The 26822-nt window shown below is 44.2% G+C and overlaps 1 protein-coding gene across 17 annotated transcripts in view; it reads left to right on the top strand.

Annotated features, from left to right (window-relative positions):
- HOXC5 (homeobox C5) overlaps nucleotides 1-10291 on the top strand; it is a 160514-nt gene extending 150223 nt beyond the window's left edge. For 7 of the 17 annotated variants that reach the window (XR_014153166.1, XR_014153169.1, XR_014153170.1 and 4 more), the window contains 4 exons: nucleotides 90-186; nucleotides 1674-2092; nucleotides 3749-3864; nucleotides 8798-10291. The gene's annotated coding sequence lies outside the window, so the exon portion shown is untranslated. The remainder of the gene's footprint in view (nucleotides 1-89; nucleotides 187-1673; nucleotides 2093-3748; nucleotides 3865-8797) is intronic. The other 10 variants (XR_014153165.1, XR_014153167.1, XR_014153171.1 and 7 more) reach the window with 4 other exon arrangements.
- The last annotated feature ends 16531 nt before the right edge of the window (nucleotides 10292-26822 follow it).

Below are 26822 nucleotides of genomic sequence, written 5' to 3'. Positions count from 1 at the left end.
CAAGTCTACAATGGCCACTGTACCCTCACTCGTTTTCACTATCAAACATGTGGTCCTCAGATCTTTACTATCCCACTTTCTCACTGTAGGACCTGTAGGGGATATGGAAGACAAAGAGTTAGGGGAAACATCCAGATGCTGCCAGTTTGCCAGATCAAGCCACCCTTCTCTTCCTTTTAGATCCAGGTACATAGATGATCCTCACACTGTAAGATAGCAATGGTGGGAACTTGTGGCCTTCTAGAGCTTATGTACTCACAACTCTCTTCAGCCCCAGCCAGCATAACCAATGGTAAGGGGTGATGGGAGTTGGAGTCCAAAAACAAGTGGAAAACCACAAAGTATTTCCCATTCCTCCTATAAAAGGTCCTGGAAGTCAACTTGCTTCTCCCAGAACTGCTATTATCACCACGTCTTTGTAAGAAAAAGCCAATCAAGAAGATCTTTTGGAAATGGGAACAAATCAAACTTCTGTTGTGATTTATGGAAGGGTTTGGAAATGGGATGCAGGTGGTGCTGTGGGTTAAACTACTGTGCCGTTTGGGCTTGCCAATCAAAAGGTCGGCGGTTCGAATCCCTGTGACGGGGTGAGCTCCTGTTGTTCGGTCCCAGCTCCGAAGGCACATCAAAGTGCAAGTAGATAAATAGGTACTGCTCTGGTGGGAAGGTAAATGGCATTTCCATGCGCTGCTCTGGTTTTGCCAGAAGTGGCTTAGTCATGCTGGCCACATGACCCAGAAAAACTGTCTGCTGAAGTGGACAAATGCGGGCTCCCTCAGCCTGTAAAACGAGATGAGCACCGCAACCCCAGAGTCGTTCGCAACTGGACCGAATTGTCAGGGGTCCCCTTACCTTTACCTTTTGGAAATGTTAGTGCTGCTGAGTGCTGAAATGGAACATTTCATGGATCTTGAAAGTTCATGAATATCCTTCTGCTTAAAAAAAAAAACACCTGTTGACTTTGAACTCAGAATCATTGTGACTGCTGCAACTTTGCTTTGGGCACAGAACTCCATGCTGGGGCTGATGGGAGGTGTAGTACAGAGCATGTGGAGGGCACCATGTTGAGGGAAGGCTGACATGATGACCCATTAAAGCACCTTGGAAAGATTGACAGTTTTGAAAGGGGAGTCATCCAACACCTTACCTATCATTTTTTGATAAACGTTTGACCTACATGATTCCCATGGAACAATTCAAATCTTTTTCTCAGCATTTGCTTCAGTCCTGCTAGTGAATCCAAAAATGCCCTGGTCAATCTCATGTCTAGTCTAAATCTGTAGGGCTGGGGTGGAGAAAATGTGCCTCCCCCAGATGCTGCTTAAATCCTGGGACTTGCCCATCATTCCTGACCATTGGCTATGCTGCCTGGAGCTGATGGGAGCTTGAGTCCAACTGGTATCTCCACCCCTGCCCCAGGAAACAAAATGGCAAATAAAGCTAGATAAAAGGCCCTCTGAACTTGAGTTATTTAGGTGGTTGGATGAGGTAGGTCCATGATAGATTAAGAACTGATGGCTCCATAAAAAAGGCAAATAGTAGCATTATTTTTATATGGATAAGTTGTGTGGTTTCCAAAGCTTGTTTGCACACGTGTGATGTCAGGCAAGTCTTCCCGAACCCTCAATTTCCTCTGAACTTTCTTATCTGTTTGCTCTTTCCTTCTGCATAAGGAACTAGCGTTGAGAGGAGGCATATGCATCAGAGGCTATGCTTGCTATCACTTCATCTCTTGCAAACAAGTCACTCAACAGGCTGTCATCAGCCCTTCTTTCTTTCCGCTGAGGGTGTGCAGGGCGAGGAGAGAAGGAACCAGCCAGCATTCTTGAGGGGGCTCTTCAAGGAAGGTGCCTTCGGTGGTGATGACGCAACCTCAAGCTATCCAGGAAAGCCAAGGGAGGTGTGATGGTGACTTCCAAAGACTGAAACGTTCGGGCCCAAACAAGTCAAATTGCTGGAAACGCGGCAGACGGGAAGGACTTCACACACCCAATGCTTGCATTTTGTCCCCAGGCCAGCTGTTTAGGATGGCAAAGGCTGTTTACAAGTGACAAGGAGGCAATTTATTACTCTTCCTCTGCTGTCTCTTTCGGTAAGGATCCATTTCCCAGATTAACAAATGCCTTAATAAAGAGGGCTTGCAATTACCATATTTTTCGCTCTATAGGACGCACCGGACCATAGGACGCACCTTGTTTTAGAGGGGGAGAACAGGGGGGAAAAACCAACCTCCCCCTCTCTGCACAGCGCCCCTTCAGCGAAGCGGCAGGAGAAACGGAGCCCCTTCCATTTCTCCTCCCACTTCGCTGAAGGGGCGCTGCGCAGAGAGGGAGAACTGTGCAGCGCCTCTCCAGTGAAGCGAAGCCTGGAGAGCAAGAGGGATCGGTGTGCACTGACCCCTCTCACTCTCCAGGCTTCAGGTGGCTATCTGCAAGCCTCCGGAGCACAGCGGGAACTCCCGCTGCGCTCCGGGGGCTTCAGGTGGCTTCAGCGAAAGCAACGCGTAGCCTCCGGAGCATGGAGGGAGCACTCCCTCTGCGCTTCGGAGGCTTCACGTTGCTATCGCTGAAGCCAAGGAGCCTGCATTCGCTCCATAGGACGCACACACATTTCCACTTAATTTTTGGAGGGGAAAAAGTGCATCCTATAGAGTGAAAAATACGGTAATCTGTACTGCTGATACATTCATCTCCATTGCCCTCCTGAACAGGTAGATGGTGAGCAAAGAGGGGAGAGAATGTTCCACAATGGCTATTTCCACAGGGACAGCAATGCCTCATCTGAACCCCTTTTTAGAGGTTCTTCATGCCAGGTCTATCTAGCCTAGCATTGACCAGTGCTCTCCAGGGTCTCAAGCAAAGGTCTTTCCCATCACATGATCTTTTTTTACTAGAAATGCCAGGGTTTGAACCCAATACTTTCTGCATACAGAGTGTGTGCTGAAGCTCTTGCTGGAGGTTATGGAGCTTGCAGGAGCATCTCCGACATCCCATCCGTAGAGGAGAAGTGAGAGTCACTATTGCACATAGCTAGAGAATATTTTTTGAATAGAGCTTAAGTCTGAGGGCTCTGGATTGGGATGGGTTTTCTCCATTGTGTACTTTCATCACTGTCTGAGACTGGAACATTTTAGGAGAAAGTGGCTCTCTAGAATAACTTACCATGTTTTTCTTTCCATGAAGATGGGCTTATTAATGTGAAATCATGAATGCTTCATCTACCTAAGCCAGTCTTCCTCAGTCTGGTGCTACTGTTTCCATTATCCCTGACCACTGGCCATGTTGGTTGGGTCTGATGGGGGTTATAGTCCAAAGGAGGCATCAGATTGGGGAAGGTTGGTCTAACTCATGGGTAGGCAAACTAAGGCCCGGGGGCCGGATCCTGCCCAATCGCCTTCTAAATCTGGCCCACAGACGGTCTGGCAATCAGCATGTTTTTACATGTGTAGAATGTGTCCTTTTATTTAAAATGCATCTGTGGGTTATTTGTGGGGCCTGCCTGGTGTTTTTACATGAGTAGAATGTGTGCTTTTACAGTATTTAAAATGTATCTCTGGGTTATTTGTGGGGCATAGGAATCCATTCATTTTTATTTTTATTTTCCAAAATATAGTTCGGCCCCCCACAAGGTCTGAGGGACAGTGGACCGGCCCCCTGCTGAAAAAGTTTGCTGACCCCTGGTCTAACTCTAAGCAGCAGTATATGCATTTTTCTGCATTCCCCATAATATACTCTCATCCTCCCCACAGCAGTATCAGGAAAGATGCCCACAAGCAGGAAGTACATATCAGGTTTCCTGTCATCTCACTGAATGGGGTGGAAAGATCTATTACTAATGAATCAGTGCATCACTGCAATGTGGAAGGTGAGTCTGATGCAAATACCTCTCAGCTGCACTGTTTTGACTGGGAAGCTCACTTTTTATTTTACTGCACCATCAGTCTAGATATTGTTCCTGAGTGTTTTCAGCAGCCAGCCACATGAATGGATACATCCTTACCAGTACTTTAAGAAACAGTATTTTAAAAAGCAGTGTGTTGGCAGCACTGTGTCTGCTGGTATAAATTACTGACTGAGTTAATGCTCTGTTTGCTGGAAGGGAGAGCTTAGCAAATAGTCAGATTTTGGTGTTGTCTGCAGATCTTAGTGTGCAAGGAATTCAAGAAGATACTGGCTGGGTGATAACTATTAGTGAGCTGAGAAAAGAACAGGGCAAGAACAGGAAACAATATGTTTGGGGACACTAGCATCTGTTAAGGGGGCAAGAACAAGACAACACTGTAGGAATTCATCTTCAGAAAAGAAAATGTTGGGGATTTTGGTTTTTTGTATTTAAAGAAAAGCATCTAAACAGTGGCATCAGTTAACATGGCAGTAACCAGGGGGTTAAAGAAAAAATGGTTGTGGCTCTTAACTCTGTTCTTTGATGGTCTTGTGTTCCACATTATCTAACTACTTTTCCTTTCATGGCACATCAATGAGAAATATGCTGTATGATGATGTGGATGGAGGGAGTGGGTGGGTTACCTGGTTGTCCATGTGGGAATTTCTCTGTAGCCACTATCTGTGGTTCTTGTGCTACACTTTAACCACCCTGCTGGGAGCATAGGAACTTGCCTTATACTGAGTCAGACCTGCATTTTATAAATGCAGATGGCGGCCATTTTAGGCATGTCCAATTGATGTGTGATTGCTGATGTGCAGGTCCTCCTGGACCCAGAAGAGGGGCAGAACAGGGGTGGAATGGAGGTCGGTGGAATGGACAGCGGGGGGCACTGATGCGTGCTCTGCCAACATGTGGGGGGGATGGGAATGGAGCCCCCACATGAAATGGCCGTCACCTGTAAATACAGTGGTCCCTCGGGTTAAGAACTTACCGTAATTCGTTCTGGAGGTCTGTTCTCAACCTGATACTGTTCTTAACCTGAAGACCACTTTAGCTAATGGGGCTTCCCGCTGCTGCTGCTGCTGCGGTGCCGCTGCTGCACAATTTCTGTTCTCATCCTGAAGCAAAGTTCTTAACCCGACGTACTATTTCTGGGTTAGCAGAGTCTGTAACCTGAAGCGTATGTAACCCAAGATAAAGGTAAAGAGTAAAGGGACGCCTGGGCATTAGGTCCAGTCGTGACTGACTCTGGGGCTGCGGCGCTCATCTCGCTTTATTGGCCGAGGGAGCTGGCGTACAGCTTCTGGGTCATATGGCCAGCATGACTAAGCCGCTTCTGGCGAACCAGAGCAGCGCACGGAAACGCCTTTTACCTTCCCGCCGGAGTGGTACCTATTTATCTACTTGCACTTTGACGTGCTTTTGAACTGCTAGGTTGGCAGGAGCAGGGACTGAGCAATGGGAGCTCACCCCGTCACGGGGATTCGAACCGCCAACCTTCTGATTGGCAAGCTGGAGCTGAGATCACCATAGGCCTGATCCAGTTGGCTCTTCTTATGTTCCCAGCCCTACCTGCAGGTACCAGGGATTGCACCTGAGACCTTCTGCATGCAAAACACATGCTCTACCACTGATGTACTACCCTTTCTCTGCACGCACACACACACACACACACACACACACACACACACACACACAAATGCAGTGTTCTGGCACGAAATCTTACAAGTGCAAAACAGATTTGCCTCCACTGAAGAGTCTAATCAGGATGGGTGCCAAGAGAAGCCGTGCCCCCCCCTTCCTCAAGCCAGATTGACTTTATAGGCAAAGCAGCAGCCTCCATCTTCAGAAGTGGGAGGGGGAGAGAGAATGATGATGATGATCTGCAGCTGGAGAAGTCTGGCTCAAACTTAAGCTCCCCTTCCCCTCGAGTCCCCCCTTCTGGGCAGACAAGAGGGAAATTCCTCCAGCAGACCTATCATGGAAGTTTCATTTCTCCCTTTAATTCATCACAGGAGGCAAGGCAGTTCCTCTCCCTTGCCATAAATCTCGTGGAGACGTTTGCTCTGTTAACAGCACAGCCCTTGGCTCCTTGCTCAGCTCTCTCTCCCTCTCCCTCTTGCTAGTCCCTTCCAGAGAAGGCAGAGACAGGCTGGGAAACCTTCATCCATGTTACCAGAGGTGCAGCTCCCCAGATCTGGTGGCCTGACCTCACTCCACAAAGCAGACAAATGGTGAAACAAAACAAGGATGCTAAACGCAAAAATTATATTGCTGCTACTGTATCAAAAGCATGGCAGATTTGATCACTGTCCTAGAAGGATTATCCAAAGTAGACCAGGACTGATCATTTTCTAGAAGAGGCCAGGGAGGGCAGGATACAAATAAAATTATATTATGGTTGGAAAAAATAAAAAATAAAATTATGTTGTTGTTGTTGGAAAAAATAAAAAATAAAATTATGTTGTTGTTGTTGTTGTTGTTGTTGTTGTTGTTGTTTAGCAACATGTCAAAAGTCTAGGCCAGGGTCAGGGTAAAAGAGTATTGGGAAATGATCCATAATGAATTTTAAATTGTAAAATAGAAAATTTAAGGGGGGGGGGAGTCTAAGCCAGGGCCCATGGGCTGCATGTAGACAGTGGCCCCCCACATCCAGCCTGCACCCCTTGTTCCCTTCTCACCTCTCTGCAGTGGCGTAGCGTGGGTTGTCAGCACCCGGGGCAAGGCAAGTAATTTGCGCCCCCTAACCCGTGGATTTTAGCAGGGGGCAGAGAGCTGCGAGTGCGAGCGCACCTCCCCAGATGTTGCGCCCGGTGTGGCCGGCCCCCCCTGCACCCCCCACGCTACGCCACTGCCTCTCTGTATTCTAGGTAGTCTAGCCATCAGGCAACTTAAGATGTGCCATTAAGAGTGGCAAAGTGGGAGGCAGCCAGATCAGATCTTTAGTTCACAATTCACTGGGGGGGCGGTCTATTTTATTCATTAAAATTTTGTTCCACAGTTTGTCTAAGGAGTTCAGTATGGAATAAAAGGTCTTCCTCTTTAACTTCCTTACAACAACTCTGTGAAGCATGCTAGGTTGAGAGGTGGTGGCAAGCCCAATATCACCCAGTGTGCTTTGTGGCTGTGCAATTGACGCAAGCAAATGAACCTGGGTCTCATCAGGGGACTGTATGGGAGGGAATATCATTAGGATTTCCCCCTATGGTATGATATAAAGGATTTGGGAATAACTGACTGTTAATTGGTGAAAGGGGGGAAAGTAAAGTTACATTATATTAAGACAATTTACAGGACAAAAATTTTAAAAGAGGGAAAGGATTTGCTGAAATGGATAATTGACCTAGAATACAAAAAAGGGAGGTGTGAGGAGGTCAAGGAAATAAGCTAATGAAAGATTAGTAATGAGGAGATCTGATGTATTTTTCTTTGTGTTTTTGTTTTTCTTTAATGGGTTTTATTTCTCTTTTTTTTCTTTTTATATATATATTGCGATGTGTTGTTTTGTTTTTGTTTAAAGTGGTATTTTTACTTTTTCTTTCTGTAATTTTTGAAACTTTAATAATTTTTTTTTTTAAAAAAAGGATTTTCCCCTATGGGCATCACCACCATGTTTTGCTCTGCCCATGAGAATTGACTATGGTTTCAGTAAGATAGATTGGGAATTACTGTCCTCTGAATTTAGACAATGGGGAGAGGGAAGAAATGGAAGTGGCATATTTAAATAGGGCAAAATAAAACATTTCCCCATCCAAAGGCACACTTAACGGTGGAAATTACAGGTTCAAGAAATGCCCAAGGCTGCAAAACGGGGTGAGATATTCTGATCCCATTAGAACTGACCTTTGAAAATGGCTCAGCACACACACATTTATGCTTGGAAGCATTTAAGAACATGGATGTTAGGTAATGTGATGAGATCAATGAAAACAAGGCAGCCCATGCCAGCAGGCCTACAGTCTAAAAGTCATCAGAACAAAGGGAAGAGGGGACAAGGAAGGAAGAAGAAAACAAGCAAACTCAGTTCTTAAAGATGTCATGACCAGCCAGAATGAAAACAGTGCAGAGAGAGTAGGAGGCCAGTGGAGATGGCCTCTTAGCAGAACCAATGAAACAATCCCATTTCTCCTCTCTCCTCTTTCTTCCTCCCAATAAAAAAGGGAGGGTGCATCATTGAAAAGTTCAAAATAGGATATGGACTTACAAAAATTTGCATGGGCTATTTTGTAAGTTCACCGTATAGTGGTTAGAGTCTTGGACTAATACCTGGGAGACAGGCGTTCAAATCCCCAATCGGCCATGAAACTCAATGGGTGACCTTGGGCCAGACACAGTCTCTCATCCTAACCTACCTCGCAGGCTTCTTGTAAGGATAAAAAGGGAGGAAAAAAAACCATTGAGCTTCTTGGAAGAAAGGTGGGACATAAATGTAATGAGTAAAATAAATAAAATAAAACTATTGTGTGCTTGTCGGACCAATACATGCATACCAGAGGATTGTATTTCTCTTAGTGAACTGTGGGGATGTGAGTGATTTTCATTTTTTGTGCAATGTCTATATATTGTTACGTAATAGTAATAATAATAATAATAATAATAATAATAATACCTTCAACCCAAAGGGCCCATGTGCTCTTCAGTGTGGTATTCAGCACGAAGCCTGCCTTATTCCTTTTCAGGAGGATATTCATTGGTTTAGGGATTTGTTTTCAACATTGAAATAAATAGGGTGGCCCTTGTGGGCAGTGAAATGCTATCAAATCCTATGACTTACATTATTCGCTTTCTGGACTTAGGATACAAATGAAGGAAAAAGTTGAATACGTATCAAACTGAACCAACAACTAGTGTCTAAATGTGGATGACATCAACAATACCTTTAATCTCTGCCCTTGTCCATGCTCTTTTGCAGACACAGCAGGTCTGAGGCAAGAGAGAAGCAAGCAAGAAGATTTAAGATTTCCACATTTAAACATTCAGTGCCGTTGCCTTTAAATGAGACTTAGAGGTTCCTGCCAAATAAATCGGATCAGCAGCACATCCTATTTTGTGGTATGCTATTGCTGTTAGGTGATGGACAGTTATTGAAAGAATTCAGGACTAGGGTTTTCTCTCTCTCTCTTTTTAATGCTTCTAATGTGAACCGCTCTCAAGGTAACCATTACTATCTCTTAAAAACATTTTATTATGAAGGCAAATGTATGTTTTAGCAATGCTCAGATGGCTACTTAATGTCATGTTTATCCCATGCCAGACACTCTCCGAAACAAATGAGAGTTTAAGATCTAGCTTTCCTTTTTGTTTAATGGAGCTAAAGTTGTTTAAATCATCCACTTCCATATAAACGTTTCACTTAAAACAAGCCGACCTATTCCTCTCCATTAAAAGTTCATTCATCAAAAACCAGGGAAAGGTTTCAGCAAGTTTCAAAGAGGGATTGGACATCTCTGTGGAGCAGCAAGAATAGCTAATAGTTTCACATACCGGAGGAGGGGACAGAACGTGAAACCTCCTGCCTCAGGGCTATACCTGATCTCTACTCTTTCATTATGGGCAAGTGATCTCATCAAAGGTTGTGTACTCCCTCCCCCTGCCCCCCCCAAGCTTCAGATGTACTGCCACACATGTGCCGGGGACAGGATATGAGTCTATAGGCGCCATATGTGCAACTCTGTGTGGCACGGCATTTGCCAAGGATGATCTCTGACAACCACAGGATTCTAGGGAGCTAATGAGATGCACAAATGCAGGAAGCTCAGAAGATCACATTTCCTTGTACCCACACTGTATCATTAACGCCCAAGATGTAGACCATAGAGAAATACATGTGTGTCCAATGTAGCAACATGTGAGGTGTTAATGCTGGACATAGATATATGCAGAAAGTATGACTGACAACAATTTGCTCATGCAGATAAAGAATTTGATACAGCATTTTTATTATTGGAGTACTACAATATATCCAAAACAATGGGAGAAATTGGAAGGATCTCAAAAGAGAAGATAGACAGGGATTGGAAGGTGTTTAAAGGATACTTGCAAAACCATATTGAAAAATCAGAACTCCTATTAGAATATCAAGTTCCGTTTTAAATACTGAAATACTAAATGAGATGGATAACAATGTGTAATAGAAAAAGAAGCACGAAATTAGGTTAAAGGTGTGTGAAACAAAGTAATAGAAGTGGAAAGAAATTGCAATTGAGTAGATTGGAAGTCTAACACAAAGGTGGGGTGAGGGATGGTGGATGGTGATGGGAGAAGGAATTATCTGTGGGACTGAATATAGGTATGTTTGAATATTTTTAAGGATTGTATGAAATGTATGTTTGTATGCTTGTATATTCACAATATGTGTGTATTAATGCTGAATTATGTTAACAATAAAAACTTTTCCAAAAAAAAAGCATTTCTGGGACTAGGTCACATCCATATCGTATATTTAAAGTACATGACTCCCCCCTGCCAAGAATTCTGGGAATTGTAGTCTCTTACAGATGCTGGGAATTGAAGGGCTACAGTTTCCAGACTTCTTGGGGAAAGTCATGTGTAATAATAATAATAATAATAATAACAACAACAACATTTTCCATTCCAGCAGTAAAGGCATCACAGATACTGTTTCTTTTATGCAATTGAAATGTTTGCATCCTGCTTCGTAGACTAATAGTCCTCAAGGCATACTCACTTAAGCATATCTGGAATGTTGCCTACAAAGTCAAAAGAGCAATATAACATTAATGCATATGGACCATCTCCTACAACCCAAACACATTTTGTCTCCTCCTTCTGAGGAGACCCTGAGACTTCACTTTTCACCATGCCTTATGCAAGGAACTACAGCAGCAGATGTAAGGTCCAGATTCATGTAAAGTCCCAGTTTCAATAGCTAGCACTGCTAGTGAAAAGACTCAGGAAGCTCAGCCTGGATAATTCAGTTGGTTAGAACAAGATGCTGATAATACCAAGGTTGCAAGTTTGATCCTCATACGGGACAGCTGCATATTCCTGCATTGCAGGGGGTTGGAATACATGATCCTCAAGGTCCCTTCCATTTCTGTGATCCTAAGACCTCTTCTTCAGAGCCTGCAGAACCACAGCCAGCCAGGGTAGATGGTTCTGGACTAGATGAACAAAAATCTGAACTGGCAAAAGTTGGCTTCTTAGGTACCAATGGTAGAGCAGCCAGGGCCAGATAAAATTACTTTGGGGGCCATATGTGGCTCATGGGCCACTTGTTGGCCATGATCCCAGACAACATGTGCATTTAGAGATACAGAAACATGTGTTCCTACCTTAACACACACAAGAGCATCCCAATTGTCTGCTTGGCATCTGTCACCTTTTCAATCTCATATTCTTCATTTGTGTGTGTTTTCCTTTTGAGATGTAAATGGCCGCACTTTGTTTCTGTGGAGTCTTCTTTCTATGAAATGATCCCAGCCACGCATAGATCTGTATTCAGAGCATGCAAAGATGTGCACTTATCCCAGTTCTGACTGGCGGTTGGTAAATAAAGAAGTGCATGGCCTCTCTGGAAGTTCCCTTCCTTAGCCCAAGCTGGTTAATTTATTTGTATAAATTCTACGATTGCATTTTATGTTCATTTAATGGCTATTAAGAAGAGGAAAGATGCATTTTTACGTTCTTATGACTGGTTTTGTATCATTTGTCTGGGCTTCTCTGTAGCAAATTAATTTCATTACGATCGTTTCTTCCCAGATGTGTTTGCTGTTTGCTGTTACTCTAAATAAAAACTAAGCAAGTACTGAAGGAAACAGGCCTGGTCTCTTTATACGATGACTGTGTTATTCTCTTACTTCTCCCACAGCCAAGGAAAATATCCTTGTCCTTCTTTTAAACTCTGAAGCGAAGAAACTAAATGCCCATGATCTATAAAAAGAAATCACACACACAAAGAGAAGAGGATACCACTTTGTCAGTTCCGCAGATGTTTTCCAATATCCTTCATTAAATCTGTAAAATTAAAACACATGGAACAAAATGTGCAATGCAGGCTAGCTAATAAGAGAAGGAAAAAGTTGTTAATCAAACATGTGGCCTTATAAAATAAAAGAAATAATTGGAAAAGATATCTAATTTGTCTATTGAATGCCTCCAACGCTCTCTTTATCACTTAGATGGACAGAATATAATTGGTACGGTGAAAGCCATCAATCTTCGCAACTGGGCTTCCTGAACAGACTACAACTATTACTGTCATATTATGACACCATAATATCAAGATCAATGTTGTTTTAAATGCACTCCAGTTATGGGCAATTGGTGACAATAAAAACAGTGACAAATTGATGAAACAAGCATCAAATGATCGGGTGTCTAAAATAAACCATAAATAATCTTTAGGGTCTTTTTTTTGTTTGTTTTGGTTTTCATTTTTAAAGAAAGAAAAGAAAATAGCCATCGAATTCACAGTCACCGTTTGTTTGTGCGTTTGTAGATGTGGACAGATTTGACTTCCACGACGGATCAATCTCCTCTAAATGTATTTTTGGTTCTGCGTTATCTGGCAAGATGCCATTCCATTGGAGGGAGAAACTTTCTGATTTGATTTAAGGGTCATTCCACACCACGTTCATAATGTCATGTTAGCATTACTGCGACCATAAGGAGGGATTAGATAATTTAAAACCAAAAGTAGGCAAGCTGTTGTGTGGATGAGCAGTCTCCGCAACTGGATGATAAACATGAATGCTTATCAAAGAAAATGGGGTACATACTCACTGTGCATTTAAAGCACCCCCCCTTCAAGAACCTTGGGAACTGCAGTTTACCCCTATGGAACTACACTTAGCAGCACCCTTAACAAACAGGGTACTTGGGGAGGGTGCTTTAAATATATGGTGCATACGCAGCCTTTCTACCACCCATCCTTCCTCAATATCGTGTTTGTGGGAGGAGGGGAAGGAAAAGCCAAGTCTCTTCTTCAAAACCTGCCCCTGCTCCTTTCTACTCTCAGCCAACCATGACCTCCAGACCCTAAAAATATACCATCCAACATTTCTCTGGTGAAAATACGGGCGTCCTATTCAACAACATCAGCACCATCAACAATAACGTTGTTGTTGTTGTTGTTGTAACCCACCCATCTGACTGGTTTGCCCCACCTACTCTGGCCAGCTTCCAACATTTATACCCCACCCATCTGGCTGGGTTTCCACAGCCACTTTGGGTGGCTCCCAATAGAATATGAAAAACACAATAAAAGGTCAAACATTAAAAACTTCCCTAAACAAGGCTGCTTTCAGATGTCTTCTAAAAGTCAGATAGTTGTTTATTTCCTTGACATCTGATGGGAGGGCGTTCCACAGGGTGGGCGCCACTACTGAGAAATAATCATAATTATAATAAATAGAACATAATAAAACATTCAACCTTAAAAACTTCCCTATATAGGCTGCCTTCAGATATTTTCTAAAGGTTGTACAGTCACTTATCTCCTTGGCCTGTGGAAGTTGCATAACTCCATACCCTCCAACATTTCTCTGAAGAACATGTGGATGTCCTAAGGAAAAGTGGGGCCTTCTGAGATCAAATCAGAAACCATGGTGGCTTCTGTAAATCCAGGACTGTCCCTGGAAAAGAGGGACATTTGGAGGGTCTGTGAAAAGGAAGCAAGGCAGAAGCTGCATTTAGGACCAAGACAAGGAAGCAGCCCTTTGCACTGGGACCTTCTTTCCTTTCTCCTCATGATCCTGGCTAGAGAGGGGCTTTTCAGGGCAGCTTTCAGACCACATTTCCCTGTTTCCCTACAGCCCTGAAGTTGACTTCAGAAGGGGAAAGAGTGTTTGAGATCTAAGAAGTAGGGCCATCTCACCCATGAGGTGGACTGAGGCAGCCACCTCAGGCAGTAGAATCCAAGGAGAGGCACCACTGTGAGTGCTCCCTGCCCCCACTGGAGAAATAAGGAAAAGCAACTGGGTGTTCTGGGCTCCAGCGAGATCTCATAAGAGACCCAGAAGCAAATCCCTTAAGGTAGCCTGTGGTAAAAAGAATCCAAGAAAAGCATTAGTATCAGGTCTGCATCCTAGCTGGGGTCCAATTCAGAAGGAGGTAAATGAGGGCCAGATAGACTTGAGGCAAGAGAAGTGGCCATGGATGAGCTGGAGAACAAGCACCACATCAGGCAGTGAAGAACCAGAGAGCAGAGGTGGGAAAAACAGCCACAGACAGGCTGGAGGTTAGATACCAGATCATGGGGTGAAGTGTTCTGCATTTGTCTTAAATGTAACAGACTGAAGGAGCTGACTTGGGACAGCAGCACAGGAGTTAAGGTGCTGGAGGCCCAGGTTTGAGACACACACCATACTCCCCAACATTTCTCTGATGAAAATAGGGACGTCCTATTCCATATCCCCCAACATTTGTCCAGTGAAAATAGGGACGTCCTATTCCATACCCTCCAACATTTGTCCATTTGTCCTCCAACTTTTCTCTGATGAAGATTTTGTTGTTGTTTAGTCGTCTTAGTCGTGTTCGACTCTCCGTGACCCCATGAACCAGAGCATGCCTTGGAGACTCTCACTTTCTTCTCAAAGGTTCTCCTTTTTTATGTCCATAGAGTTTTCTTGGCAAAATACTGGAGTGGATTGCCAGTGGATTCTCCAGGTGGATCACATTTAGTCTAAACTCTCAGCTATGACCTGTCTGTCTTGGGTGGCCCTGCTTCTTGGAGTTATTCAAGGCAGTGATCCATGAAGGGGCTGATGAAGATAGGGACATCCTAAGGAAAAGCAGGACGTTCCAGGATCAAATCTGAAATCAGGATAGCTTCTGTAAATACGTGACTGTCCCTAGAAAATAAGGACACTTAGAGGGTCTGACACACCACAGGCTTTCAACTAAATTTCTATGTCTAGGCAGAATTTTTCTCACAGATGTCATATTCTAGCATGCTGCCTCCTTCCCTGCTCCTTCAGACTGAAATGGTGCTTTTCAAGAAAATATCATTTGATTCTACTTAATGCATAAACTGACCCTCAGTCTAACTCTTTAGCCCTGGTCATTTGCCAGAGTGTTTTGCCTCCTGCGCATCATTTGAAGACCCAACTACACATCAATATGAGGAGGCCATCAAAAATGGCAGCCCTCTGTCAAGTTCATCTCCCTTCCCCCAAAATGCAAGGGTGGCTAATCAGTTGCCCTCCAGTTTCCTTCAGCCTTGACCCTTGGGTCTACTGGCTGGGGAGGATGGGAGCTGTAGTTCAACAACATCTAGAGGGTCACAAGTTAGCCACATTTGCTGTGATGTTGGGTCAGATTGGCCTTTGATGGTTCCCTTACATCTCTCTCTGTTCCTGACAGCTGCAGCAAATGATATGGAGGGTGGGGGTGGAGAAATGACTGGTTTTATGGGGTGATGTAACGATAAAGTTTGTAATTTAGAAATACTCCCCTGGTATTAAGAAGCTGGTAATATGAGGACTTGCCGTAAGGTCACATGATCATCTGGGCAGTTCCAAAGGCCCAGAAGTTGCTACACAATAAGTTTGTTTTAGAGGCTCAGAAGTATAATGTTGCTTCAAGACAATCCTCTTTCTGCTAGCTTGTTTGTGGGCCCAGAATCATTACAGGCGAAGAGGAACACTTTGCGATGGGAATGTTGCCTTGGACAGCAACTGCATCTTGAGCATCACATGTAGCTTTGCCCAAAACTTGGATGCCCTCTACAACTTTCAGGTGACTCTGCCTTTTGCATTAGCGGCTGCCTGAGCAGAAAGAAAAGACATTTGTTATGGCAATGGCACCTAAGTGCCACCACCATTTCAGGACTTCCGTGGATGAATAATATTTTATTTTCTTTGAGGCTGTCTGAGCACCGCCTTATTGAATCTGGCTCCCAATAGCTCCCTGCAAAGTGGTTTGGAGACCCTTTGCGCTCCATCTCTATAATGAATATGAAATGTGAGTGAAATTTGGGAAGTGGATGAAACTTTTGACAGTTTCTTTATAGTTCCCAGAGTCAATTTCTCGGAGGTGCTAATACATTATTCCCGGGGACACTTATTACTTGGACAGAAAAGTATTAGCTAACTGCTCCATTTTGGCCATCCGCCGTAGTAATGAGGAAACTTTTTTTTTCCTTGGAGGGGGTAGCGAGGGGAAGGTTGAGGAATGAAGAAAAAAGAAGAAGAAGAATCATAACCTTGTTTCAAAAATGAGAAGCCAGCTGTGAATACATACAGAGAACTCCAGATTGCTCCCCTTTTCAGACTCGATCTTAATTTTCAGCTTATGACTAGGGCACCAAAAAGGAAATACAGAGATTTCTCACTTTACTGTAATTTTAGTCGGCTGGATGGAGTTAGGAGTGAAACCATAAGAGCTAATGGGAACTCTTTTATCCAATATTTTGGCTTGCACACACTCCTCATAGAATATATGACTCAGAACAGTTTTAAAAGTCGATGGGTGCGATATAATTCAGGCTTCTGTTATGAGTTGGGGCATAATGCATGGGCCTTCTCCCTGCTACTTAGACCCCAGGAAAGTGTGCAAGAGTGCAGTTTCCATTCGTTTAAACAGGGCTAGCCTAGGGGATGTTCCCATTGGGTTGTCTCCTTTAAACCACACTGTTCAGATGTCACATTGCTACTCATTTTGTATCTCTCTTCCTCCTCCTCCCACCTCCCCCTGCTTCGCTAAGGCAAGTGCAGGAGTCAAGCTGGTGTTTGAAATTAAAATGGAGAATGATGTTGTAAACATGCATAGCAGGTTTCATTGTGCTCAAGTGAGATATGGCACCACTGTGCGTTTGATATATTTCTCACCTCCCTTTGAAAATGGCTCAAGCTGGCATCTTGATTTGCAAATGCAGAATTATGTCCTGAACGTGTGTACCATGTCTCCATGTTCAAGGGAGAGATTGGATTACAAGAGGCCTCCATTGGATTACAAGATTGCAACCTCCATCGTCCCTGACAATTGGCCATTCTGGTTGAGATGATGGGAACTGGTTGTCCAAGAATATTTGAAGGCTCACAGGTTCCCCATCCCTGCTGTTAGGGCACAACAGAGACGCAGGTTCCCTCTCCTTCTGCCATGTGTACACAAGGACACCGCACCAAAATGTTAGGGGTGAATGAGTTGCTTATGCACACCTCCCATATCCCAATTCCATCCACCTCCTCAACTTGGGCCTTTGACCAGAGTGGAAAGGACAAGTTGGGAATATGGAGTGAGATGCTTCACTAGTCCTTTTCAGAGTAGACCTATTGAAATTAATGGGCATCGTTAGCTTAGGTTCATTCAGTTCAGTGGGTCAATCTGAGTAGGATTTAGGACTTAGTTGACTACAACTGATGCCAAGCATACTTTGGCTTCCTGTTCGCTGTAATATCTGCATGGCACAGATATGCACTTGGAGGAGAGGGCAAACCCTGTCTCTGCCATGCCTGGTGGATCAATGGAGGCTGGTCCACTGGGGCAAATGGGGTGCCACCCCACCAACCTCAGTCTGCCCCTAGCCAGGAGGTGGCCCTGGCTGTCAGCTTCTTCCTCCTCCTTAGTCTCAATGCAGCCCTTGTAGAACTCAGCTGGGAGGAAGATGGGGACAAAACTAGAATGAGTTGCCTCTGCCGGCCATTGGCTATCTGGCTCCACCTGCTATTTGGGCTACCTGCCTTCTGCTGGGACACTGAGGTCCAGCGCCGAGGGCCTTCTGGTGGTTCCCTCACTGTGAGAAGCCAAGTTACAGGGAACCAGGCAGAGGGCCTTCTTGGTAGTGGCACCCACCCTGTGGAATGCCTTCCCACCAGATGTCAAAAAGGAAAACAACTACTAGACTTTTAGAAGATCTCTGAAGGCAGCCCTGTTTAGGGAAGCTTTTAATGTTTGACGTACTATTGTATTTTAATATTTTGTTGGAAGCCGCCCAGAGTGGCTGGGGAAACCCAGCCAGATGGGCGGGATATAAATAATAAATTATTTTTATTATTATATATAATTCTGCCCTACCAGCCCCAATGGGCACCAGACCCCACTGATCCTTCCAGATGCAACTGATGTTGCCACAGGTTATTGGATCAAGTTACTTTATGGGTTGAGGGGAGGGGGAAAGAGGGCTTCAGGATATTCTGCCTGGCACTTGCTTATTAGTTGGATTTAGTCCCTCTCAGGAATGGCTGAGCTCCGGTGACATATGAGATGACCGCCGGTAATGTACGACGCACAGTGAGAGAGAACACCCACTTAATTAAAATACAGGAGATATACTGCCCGGGTGCAGACAGGAATGGCTGCGTGTGGAGCAAGAGTTTATTTGAGGCATCCCTCATGCTTGTGATGATCGCAAGCGGCTTTAATATTGAAATATGTGCCATTTGCTAAACTCGAGCCATCCCTAGCGAAGCAGCAGTGGCGGCGGCGGCAGCTCACAAACAAGCGAAATAAATAAATAAAGCAGCCCCTTAGTTTGATGAAAAGATACAAAGAGTAAATACATTAATAGGAGGTAATTGAAAACACGTGGGCAATCTTTAAGCAATCATGCTCTTGCATAAGTCAGGATGTATGTGTGGCTGTGTGTGTGTGTGTGTGTGTGTGTGTGTGTGTGTGTGTGTGTGTATATATATATATATATATATATATATATATATATATATAATGGGACATGACACCCAGGCCAGCTGGCACAAATCACTGTGTCCCAGTGTTTTATGGGGTGAGGTCTCTGACTGTAACAGCGGTGTCATATTTAGATTTCTAATTATATTTTGAAATGCTTCACTAGCTGCTCCTGCAGCACGACATTCATAAAAATCACCAGAGCTCCCCTCTCCTTGCTGAACAAAGGGAAGACAGAAGAGAGAAGGATCAAACAATGAAAGGAAGGTAGAAGGCTGTGCAACTTCCTTTTATTTAGGGGACAGAGGTTCTCTGGTTATCAGTCATTCCTGGTTTCCAGGTTAATACATAAGGTTGTGTATGCCTATATCTACATCTACATCTACATCTACATCTACATAATCTATATCTATTTCATCTATATCTATATCCACACACACACATACAACTCTAAGTTCTGCATAAAGTGAAGTTGTGTGCTCAAAATAAATTAGCCTGATCAAGCTGCCTATCACAGACTGGCTGGCTGTAGAGGAGTGGTGGGAGGCACCAGCTGGGGAACCCCCCAGGGGAAGAAGGCTCAGAGCCAGGGTGATAGGATGACGATTAGTGGTCAGAGGGAAAAGAAGGAGCAGAATGGGAAGAGCAGGTGTCGGAAGCAGAAGAGGCAATGGGGTTTAGTGAGCAGGGAGTCTGTGGCAGAGAGCAGTCCAGAATCAGAGGCAGAAGCTAATGCTGAAGAGGAGGAGGCCCAAGAGGCGGAGATCAGGCAGGCTGGTGAAGAAGCCAGGGGGGTCTCCCCCTCCTGCTGCAACCAGCTCCCCTATCCCCTAGTTTCCCAGAACCACAAAGGGTATGGAGAGGGCAGAGAAAATAAAGATAAGGTGACAAAGTTTCAGATTGCTTAGGAAGGACCTGAGGGAGGCAACTGTGTACTCACAACTGCCTCATTGGGGCAAGATCTATTGGAAATAATTGCTGTGGTCACTAGGCCTGGCCACTTTCTTTGACTAAAGAGTTAACTTCGCTGATGCCATGTGAGTTGCTCCCGACACCAGCCCCAGACAATGCCTCTCTGGTGACCCCAAATCAAGTACCTTGGTGCATTACACTTTACAACAACCCTTTAAGTGCAGACTCAGGTCATTGAGCCTGAGCTTCCACAGCCTCCACTCAACATGAACCACCATTGGCAGGATTGGCAGCGACAGCACCAGGCATCTGGAGAGGACAGAAGATAAAGAAAGAGCTGTGAATGGAGAGTGGCCCTTTCCCCACCCTTTAGGCTGCAGGGTTCTAGGTTTCATGGGGAGCCTCCTCAAATAGAGGAGCTTCACCTTCATACTCATGAAAGGCTCTAAAGTTTAGATACAAAAATGTGTAGAAATGATGCCCTGGAGAGGAAGGGGCTTGTTTTTGTTGTTGTTGTTGTTGTTTAGTGGTTTAGTCGTGTCCGACTCTTCGTAACCCCATGGACCAGAGCACGCCAGGCACTCCTCCCGCAGTTTGGTCAAACTCATGCTGGTAGCTTCAAGAACACTATCCAACCATCTCGTCCTCTGTCGTCCCCTTCTACTTGTGCCCTCCATCTTTCCCAACATCAGGGCCTTTTCCATGGAGTCTTCTCTTCTCATGAGGTGGCCAAAGTATTGGAGCCTCAGCTTCAGGATCTGTCCTTCCAGTGAGCACTCAGGGCTGATTTCCTTAAGAATGGAGAGGTTTGATCTTCTTGCAGTCCATGGGACTCTCAGGAGTCTTCTCCAGCACCATAATTCAAAAGCATCAATTCTTCGGCGATCAGCCTTCTTTATGGTCCAGCTCTCACTTCTATATATCACTACTGGGAAAACCATAGCTTTAACTATACGGACCTTCATGCCAGAATAAGGCTGTGTATTTCAAATCATGATGTGCATTTGCTTAGCCCTTTTAGCCTTCATGAGCATTCTGTGACATCACAGCAGCTTATCCAGTAGCAAGAGTGCGGTCAGGGGTTACTACAGCCAAAACTATGCAAGCCCAATGCACATGGAGCTGGAACGTTTCCCTGATTAATTTGTCAAATTCATTGGTTGCAAGACATTTTGATTGACTGAATGGGTCCCCCAAATTAATAGATATGTACATTGTTATTATTTTAAAATTATGTTTAGTACAATTATTTGTAAAAAAAAATGCAGATGATAAGGACTGTCTTAAAAGAGTCATCCCCTCCTGAGTGTGAGCAAATGGGGAATGTGTATTTGAGGATGATGTGATATGCGTGTGTCCAATCTAAAAACAAATTCTTATTTTTCTTGGAATGATTGTTTTCTGCAGATGAAAATCTGTGCAGACTTAACTGATTAATGAATTGATTAATTCACTAAAATGCATATAATCAATCAACTGAAATTTATTTCAATTGGGCAACAGCTTTCAACTGATAAAGCTTTGCTGTATGCTTGTGCGCTCTATTTGGATTTTACTGCTTGAAGGAGGGGTTTGCAGAAGTTAGAATTTGATTGAAAGGGACAGTGTTGGGGAAGGTAGAAAGGGAGCGAGCTGCTGGGTCTAGGCATGGATGTGCTTGTAGTTTTAAGAGTTCAGGGACAGCAAGGCAACAGGGGCTTTCCCCAGCCAGGAATTGAAACTGCGACCTTCTGCATGCAAAGCAGCTGTTGTACCAGTGAGCTAGGACACTTCTGTTAATCTTTGCAAGTTTTTCTGTGCAGATCCTATTGAAATGAATGGGCGTTCCACAAGAACAGTGGGGCTTGTATGGGGAGAACATCCTGGTGGATTGTGCCCCACGGTAATGTTTGTGTGTGTGTGTGTTTTTCTTCGGAGTGCAATCTGGATTTTCTACCACGGGCATCAAAACAATTTACAGCCTTGGAGTTGATCTCAGCCAGGAGCAGAGGATCTCATCCATTTGAAAAAAACACCACACACATTGGTTGTTTTGATTTGCTTTTTTAAAGATGGCATTCCTTGGAAATGAGGAGGGATTCTGTCTTTGAAATGAGCTCTGAGCTACGGCCTGAATTCAACTTCTCCTGGTCATAGTTTTTAACAACCAGCAAAGGGAACTGGGCATAAATCTAGCAGTCACAGCTAATAAGCATTAACAAGTCATGGTGCTTGTAGATGATCACTAGGAAGTCTTTATAGAGACTTTCCCAGATGAATTGGCCGCCCAAGATCATAAATATACCAATCCTGTCCCCTCGACCTCACAACATAATTCTGAGCAGAGCTTTTTTTTTTTTAAGATTTCCTATCACTGGTCGTTACTGTTACCAAATCATTTTGTTCCAGTCACAATTTATGCTTTTTGGCTGCAATCCTGCCCACTGTCTGGGTCCTTTAAATAAAATCCCATTGAACGCTTTTCAGGTTCAGCTTTGCACAAACACCCACCCACACCCTTCTTTTCTTTTCCCATTAAGAAACAATTCCTCTTCTTCTGCCTTCTCCCCCAATATCTGTTTGGTTGCTATCGAGAAAGTTGGAAACGTCTGGTCTTCCAATGGTTCATTCTTTCCCGTGTCATTTGCTGGAACCCGAAGCCCGAGCAGAGATTCTGTTGCTGATCTGAAGATTTAAACCCTCTCTCTACAGAGCTTTGAAGTTCACTTTTTAATAGCTTTGGCTATAAATTTCATCACCCAATAAATTCACATGTTCATAAATTGCTATGTAGAAGCAAGGCTTTTTCCGCATTAGTGTCTCCATGGCCCACAGAGTGTATTTCATCTGGAGGGAGTAATTGCTGGAAGCCTAGGAAGCAACAGGTGAGAAATGTCAACCCAGCTAGGGTCAAAGGGCAATCTTTTTTTAAAAAAACAAAAAGCAAAAAAGGATAACAAAATTGGATCTAGCTGAGTTCCATCCATCAGCAATAGAACTCAGTAATAGGAGAAACTATCTTAAAAAGCAGAGAAAGGCATCTTAAAAAGCAGAGACATCACCTTGCCAAAAAAGGTCCGTAAAGTTAAAGCTATGGTTTTCCCAGTAGTGATGTATGGAAGTGAGAGCTGGACCATAAAGAAGGCTGATCGCCAAAGAATTGATGCTTTTGAATTCTGGTGCTGGAGGAGACTCTTGAGAGTCCCATGGACTGCAAGAAGATCAAACCTCTCCATTCTTAAGGAAATCAGCCCTGAGTGCTCACTGGAAGGACAGATCCTGAAGCTGAGAAGAAGAAGAAGAGTTTGGATTTGATATCCCGCCTTTTCACTCCCCTTCAGGAGTCTCAAAGCGGCTAACAATCTCCTTTCCCTTCCTCCCCCACAACAAACACTCTGTGAGGTGAGTGGGGCTGAGAGACTTCAGAGAAGTGTGACTGGCCCAAGGTCGCCCAGCAGCTGCATGTGGAGGAGCGGAGACGCGAACCCGGTTCCCCAGATTACGAGACTACCGCTCTTAACCACTACACCACACTGGCTCTCACCACACTGAGGCTCCAATACTTTGGCCACCTCATGAGAAGAGAAGATTCCCTGGAAAAGACCCTGATGTTGGGAAAGATGGAGGGCACAAGGAGAAGGGGACGACAGAGGATGAGATGGTTGGACAGTGTTCTTGAAGCTACCAGCATGAGTTTGACCAAACTGCGGGAGGCAGTGGAAGACAGGAGTGCCTGGCATGCTCTGGTCCATGGGGTCACAAAGAATCAGACACGACTAAATGACTAAACAACAACAACATAGGAGAAACTGACTAGGGATGGGTGAATCTGCCCATGTCCATGTTTGCCAATTTTAGTCCAGTATGCCACATTTCTTCAATGACTTGTAAGGTTTTTATTACAAAAATTGACATGAAAACACATATTTTTCTGCCTGCTCCCTGAGGAAGCCTCCAATGCCCCAGACACATCATAGGGCCGCAAAAGGGTCATGTTGGGGGTATACCATGGGAGAGAGCCAGTGTGGTGTGGTGTGGTTAAGAACAGTGGACTCGTAATCTGGTGAACCGGGTTCGCTTCCCCGCTCCTCCACATGCAGCTGCTGTGTGACCTTGGGCTAGTCACACTTCTCTGAAGTCTCTCAGCCCCACTCACCTCACAGAGTGTTTGTTGTGGCAGAGGAAGGGAAAAGGAGATTGTTAGCCGCTTTGAGACTCCTTAGGGTAGCGATAAAGCGGGATATCAAATCCAAACTCTTCTTCTTCTCTTCTACCAGGGGAGGGTCAAGAATTGGCGGGGGGGTTAGGGGTGCAGCAGCGGAGGATCAATAAACCACCCTGGTTTTCCAACAAGCCCCCACACTGGCAAGTCATTTATGCTTAACCTCCCCCAATAATTCCCATCCCATTGCCCTGAATGGGAAGGAAACTGTTAACAGGAAAAAACAAAACCCATGAAATGAACACAGGAGCGCAAAAGTGTTCCTCCAACCTCATTTCCATCCTGCTGGCGAGAGCCCAGCAGGGCTTCGGATGGGTGGTTAAACGGCTTTTATTTTTTAAGTGTGCAAACCATGCCTAACTAACTAACAGCAATTCATCTTTCTAACACCAAGTATTTTCATGATGAAGTTCCTATATATTCTGAATATTCTAGAAGCATTAAAGGGTGCAGATATATGATTGTCTCGAACTAAGCTATACTTCAAATAGACCCTGTCTATTTCAACAGAATTAACAAAGTTGTGGCCATTAATTACAGCGGGCTTGCTGGGCTCTGAGTAGGACTAATACTAGATCCAACCCCTAATATTTGTATTATATTGGAAGAGAGAGACAGACAGAGAGAGAGAAATGTCCTACAATCCAGGTCACATTGACACCCCAGTTGAAAAGCCAGACATGTCGCTTGACTCAACTTAGTGACCCAGCCGCAGAATGTTTCCTTGACTATTTTTTGTTTTAAAAAACACCCATCATGAGAGCCCAGCCATGGTCTTGTATTAAATTAGCAGATCTCTACTTAGCCTGTTTCCACCATAACTCAGGGAAGTGTGTCTGCCTTTATTTTCAATAGCCTGCCTGTTGGTTTTGAAGTTATAGCTTAATGGTTTTTTAAATATACCCCTGCACTCTCCATTTTTAAAAGAAAACAAACCCTAATGCCCAGTCTGGTTTCCTTTCCCCAAGTTCTGTGGCTTCCTTCCTCAAATGTCCTTCTGAAGAAAGCATGTTCCAGACCAAGCAAGCTATAACTCTGTGTTCTGCTCCTGTCAGTAACTCTTGACTGATGATTGCAAGAGGCAAAAAGTCTCTTTTATTTTGTTTTTCCAGTGGGACAGTCAGCGGCGCGCCATGTGTGTTGCTACATGCAAACCTAATCTATATATCCAATGGGGTTTGCACTGTGATTTTTATTTCTCTAGCAGGATATGGAAGGATGGCGTGTGTTTTAAAGAAGATTTTAAGATTCATCCAGTGGGTGGGAAATGCTAGGCAGTTGTAGGTTCCATTGATTTCCATGGGAGAGAATGAAAAACTTAATTTGGCAAATGGCTTTTGAAATGTGTAAGGTAAAGCAATAGAGAATAATAAAATAACATGGACTTGTGCTTCACTGGCTGTCCTTGAAATCAAAGGGAATGGGGAGTGCTTTAGTCTGGTTGGACCAGCCTTTTCCCAACCAATTGCCCTCCTTACACTGCAGAATCAACCCCAGCCAGCATGACCAATGGTCAGGCATCATCATCATCATCATCATCATCATTTATACCCCGCCCATCTGGCTGGGTTTCCCCAGCCACTCTGGGCGGCTCCCAATCGAATATTAAAAACACAATACAGCATTAAACATTAAAAACTTCCCTAAACAGGGCTGTCTTCAGATGTCTTTTAAAAATAGGATAGTTGCTTATTTCCTTGAAATCTGATGGGAGGGTGTTCCACAAGGCAGGTGCCACTACTGAGAAGGCCCTCTGCTTGGTTCCCTGTAACTTGGTTTCTCGCAGTGAGGGAACCACCAGAAGGCCCTCGGAGCTGGACCTCAGTGTCCAGGCTGAACGATGGGGGTGGAGATGCTCCTTCAGGTATACAGGATGCAGGCCATTTAGGGCTTTAAAGGAGTTGTATGGTGCAACAAGTGCTGGAGGGCCACAAGTTTTCCACTGCTGCAGCGAAGACTTCACAAACATGTATTTCTTGTGTTTATTTTAAACCATTGCATCCCTCTTCCTGGGCTAGTGGTTCTAGAGCAGGGTTTCCCAAACATGGACTACAGTTCCCATTATCTGTGACCACTGGTTCTGCTAGTTTGGGATGATGGGAGAACCAAGTGTGAGAAACCCTGTTTCTCTGCAGCGTACAGAGTGTATTCACTTAACCATATCAGGAACTCTGCCTACAAAGCCAAAAGACAAATATAATATTAATGACCTGGAGTTATACTATGTTGGGTGGCATTCTGGGAAATTAAAATGGCAGACCGTGCCTGGGATTGATTAGAGCACTGCTGCTGCTGTCTGCCACCAGGTAAGACTGGTGTGGAGTGAGTGTGTGTCCCACTGTAGGAAAAGATCATTTTGCAAAAGACACCATCAGACCTGGAGCTGGCTCTGCCTGCCATTCACTCCTATGGAGAGCAGAGTTTCCATAGGAACACAAACCTACCCACCTATGAGTGTTTCAGCCTCTCCACCAATAGAAACCACATGCAGTGTGCGTCCATGACAGCTCTCTGTTTTCCAGAGTCCTCAGAGTTGTATCACCTCCTTCTCGGAGGGAAAGGGGGGGGGGGATACTGAAATATACATGCAGCCTGACTACACATATTACCACCTGCCATAACAATAGCCGTTTTGCTAGTCATCATAAAACTGAGAAAAAGGGACAATGCTTTATTATTGATAGCCACCTGGAAAAGAAAATGGAATTTTAGATTATGCCTCCAGCAGATGGATAGCGTCCAAAGTTCTTTGAGTGAAATTGGGTCATGATCTGATGTTGTTGGCTCATATTGGTCATTGTAGCACTTCCGTCTCATCTGAGCTGCCTGCCTTTGCCTGCAAAATCACACCATGTTTCCAAATAGAAACTGGTGTAGTATGGCAAGTGGGGCTCTGCCTCACCATCCTCAGTCTGCCATAAGCCAGTAGGGCATGTTGAATTTTTCAACTTTCAAATTCCATGATGTGTTAAGTGGGGAACATGTTGTGCTCCTTCTGGGGTAGTTTTTTTTTTAAAAAATAATATTTATTAAAGTTTCAAAAAAGTTACAAGAAGAAAAGAAGAAAAATAACAAAAAAGAAGCAAAAAATACAAAATACAAAAAGTAAAAACAATTAAAAACAAATCAACCTTTCCATGTCTTGACTTTCATTTACTTGTTTCCCTGACCTCCTCGCACCTCCCTTTTTTGTATTCTAGTTCAATTAGTTATTTCAGCAAATCCTTTCCATTTTGCT

This window comes from Podarcis erhardii, assembly GCF_964252035.2.
Source record: "Podarcis erhardii genome assembly, chromosome: 2".
Lineage (NCBI taxonomy): Eukaryota > Metazoa > Chordata > Lepidosauria > Squamata > Lacertidae > Podarcis > Podarcis erhardii.
Note: the sequence above shows the minus strand (reverse complement) of the source record. Positions and strands in the feature narration are given on the sequence as shown.